This window comes from Brachyhypopomus gauderio, unplaced genomic scaffold, assembly GCF_052324685.1.
Source record: "Brachyhypopomus gauderio isolate BG-103 unplaced genomic scaffold, BGAUD_0.2 sc81, whole genome shotgun sequence".
Lineage (NCBI taxonomy): Eukaryota > Metazoa > Chordata > Actinopteri > Gymnotiformes > Hypopomidae > Brachyhypopomus > Brachyhypopomus gauderio.
In genome coordinates, this window is record NW_027506902.1 from 676016 (window position 1) to 679921 (window position 3906).

The window sequence follows — 3906 nt, forward strand, 5'->3', positions numbered from 1 at the left end:
AGAAATAATATAATTATTAGGAGTTCATACTTATTATACCTGTGTCACCTCTAACACTATAGCTGTGATAAGCAGCTATGGGCCCTGCCCTGTCTTTACAGGTCCAGTGGTGCATCGTAGTGCAGGGCACTTCCTCTTTCTGAGTGCGGGGCGATGCACAAAAATGGTGGGAACAGCATCTGCTCTCAGCTAGTCTTGCCCTGTTTGGTTTTGATGAACTGGTCTGCCTCAAAATGTGCCTGCAGAGTGATGTGAGTTTACTCCTCACACATGACAACTCAGTTTTGTCTACCCATATACATATCCCATAGTGGGTGAATACACAGTATTAGAGAACACTTACTAGATACGTATACACGTACAAAAAACAACCAAAGATGTGCAACAAGTTCAAATTCATATCACATCAATACTCATAATAATCATTTTCTCCTGTCTTTTTCTCCTCTCTCTCTTTAAGCCAAAGAACCATAGGGGATTCAATGGAGCCTGCAACTAGATAGCACCCTCACCCTGCACCGGAGTCTGTCTGGAGTCTTTGATTTTTTTTGTTCACTATTCTGTATTTTAATAAATCAGGCATTAAGCTTTCCAATAGTGTGTTTATTGTGAAAAGTGCAAATGCAGTGTTTGATGATTACCTCACATATATATTTGCTGTTGTAATCTTTAGTGAGGGTTAAATTGCTCCTGCTTAGTTGAGACAACCATTTATTTCTCCTCTCAGTTACAGTGGGGAAACCATACATTTTTGCTCCTTTCTCTGATCGATTGGAGCATCCCCATGCAGCACAGCAAACCATGGTAGACACTACACAAACAACACGGAGGAAAGGACACAGAAAAACTTCTTGACATGATATTCATATTTGAGATTATTAGAGATTTATTTAATGAATTAATTGCTGTAAATAAGTGTGTATTAAAAAGACAAGATATATATAATTTATCAATGTATTTTAATATGTCATATACTGTCTGGATGTAAATGTAATGTGTTTTAATGTACACTTTTAAAGCATACTTCTGCGCAATGAAGTCAAAGAAACATTTCCTTCTGTCAGAAAATGTACATTAGTCATTTAGATTACTTAGGTCCCCAATACCATGGGGGTTACAGAAATCACCATAATATAAAGATATGTTAATGTTAGAAAATTAATCTAATCTGAATTTCTAACCCCTTCCTGTCCCTCTAAATATATAAATGAACGTAATATATAACAATTATAAAACAATCAAAGCATTAAACAGCAATGTGCTCCAACATTGGCCTAAAGTTGGTCGCTATATACCAACTATGGACATCTGGGTGGGTGGGTTGGTGTTGTGTGGCATTTGTGTGTTTTTGTAATTGATGTGTGTTGCTGGACAAGTGAATTTCCCCTTGGGGATTAATAAAGTATCATCTAATCTAATCTAAACTAATCTAGAACTAGAGACCCTGATGATCCAGTTCTATACAGCGATCATCGAGTCCATCCTCACCTCATCCATAACCACCTGGTTTGGTTCCTCTACATCACAAGAAAGAGCCAGACTCCAGCGCATCATCAGATCAGCAGAGAAGATCATCGGATGTAACCTGCCAACGCTGCAGGAGATCCACACCAGCAGGGTGAGGAAACGCGCTCGCAAAATTACAACAGACCCCTCACATCCTGCACATCACCTCTTCCAGACTCTCCTCTCTGGTAGAAGAATAAGGACCATCAGAACCAGCACAACACGACATGCTAACAGCTTCTTTCCCAGAGCTGTAGCTCTCCTCAACCACAGTGGACTCATCTGAGTCTTTAAACCAAATGGACTTAATTGCACTGAACAGGACATGTCTCTCACTTGCACTATGCTATTTTGCACAGCTGTACAATGTTAACATCATCCGCAACATCTACAACATTATTAAACATAAACCTACCTCAAGAACATCTGGATACATATATATTCGTACTCACATATTCATACTCACATGTGTACAGTACAGATTTTATATTTTACATTTATATTGTCTTATGTCTTTTTTCTAGTACTAACTATATTCCAGAGTCTATTTATTGTTTATTGTACCTTTAGAGTTATGTTTGTCAACAGTGTGCACGTGTTACATGTCATACATGTGTTGCTCTCACCAAGACTGTCACGGTACGGCGGCCCCCTACTGGTCGCCCCCCGTCTACAGCAGCAGCTTGTCCTGTGGGTGTGGTGTTGTGTTCGTCCCTCAGGTGGGCGGAGCCCGCGATCCGTCTCACCTGAGGGTCGTTTGTTCGTCTATATATGTCTTGTCTTTGTACCAGTTGACCGCTGGTTATTATATCCTTAATTCGGATCAGTTCACGGGTTTTGGTTTGCGCACTTTACATATTAAACCATCCTATTTCCCTGAGACTTGGCGTGATCGCTTCCATTTATTTTCGCTCACCCTACCCGTCACAAAGACAAATTCCTAGTATGTTTAACATACCTGGCAAAATAAAGAGATTCTGATTCTGATCTGAATCATTTTTTGCCAATACATTTAGCCACATTTTGATTTTTTTGGGGATTTAGTGCCTCATCTAAGATTAAAAAAAAAAAAAACACTTCATACTTTCATATCAAAGGTCAAACATTTGCTCAAAACAACATTGGTTCTCTTCGGCTGCTTAGGCCAGTACGTGTGTGAACCTGCAATCTCCGCTTGCGGCTAGATTTAAATAATTGTTTTTATTAGTCTGACATGCATAAAAAGTCAAATGGTTTAATATTTCTGATAAAAATCTTTTTAAGATTCCACATATGTTCCACATATATTCCAAATATGTGGACACCATGCAAGAACGGAGTGAATATTTTCTATAAAAATTGCCAAAATATATAACAAATTGGGAGAATCTATTCTCTTTTCATTATAACAAGTAAGTTTTGTTCTGTTAAAAGAACCTTAAAACAAACAACTCTTAATATTTGAACAGTTACAGTAATTGCAATATAATGCCGTTCAGGCTACAATGTAACTTGTATTGGATAAATAAATATAGGCAGTGATGTCAAAACCTTCAGGTTATTCCACAGCTATTTCCTTGTAGGAAATCTCTCAAAACAGTCTCATCTATGAGTGAGTCTTGAAACAGACTGGAGAATAATTCAATGGGTACCTCACCCTGTGCTTTCACCTCAAAATTCCCCAGTGAACATAGATAGGACCCCTTGGTAATCAATATCCTTGCATCTCCAGATTCTATTCCTACCTCTGACATTCTGTTTTCTTTGATAATTATTTAAACCTCCCTCATTTCCTTTGTCCCCTTCCTCGATTTGTTCTTTTTTGCTTTTTTTCCCTTTGTCTCACATCTGGCTCATATTCTCCTTCGCTGATGTCACTGTCACTGTAAGTGGACTCTGACACACTGCCTACTGGAATATCCTCAATAACTTTATAGTGTGATGTTGATGATTACACTTCCCTGGTTGAAAAACAACACAAACATGTGTACTATACTGCACTGTCATTGAAATTTGAACCTTAATGGTGAGAAAGAACAGTCAAAGCAGTTGGGTATGGTATCAGGACAAAGAGTACAAAGTTTATTAAAGACAATAGACAGAAAAATAGAAAGATGGATCGATCCAGAGATCTCCGTTTACACACACTCAAGAGCATCTGCAAGAGAAAGCTGCCCCCCCTCTAACAGACCATAGTTTTTATACTATTTTGCTACATGATTACATCATATTCCATGTCATGAGTGAAGCAGGCTAGGTCTCATTGGTGGCCAATGTGAGGTGAGGTGATGGGGTGAGGTATCACAACCATCACTTCATCCCTGCCAGGGTCATTTGGCCAAGGTCTCCTTGTTCCTCCGGTCCGTCAGATGCACCATTCTGATGCAGCTCATCCTCATCTACAGACTAGAGATCTTCAGG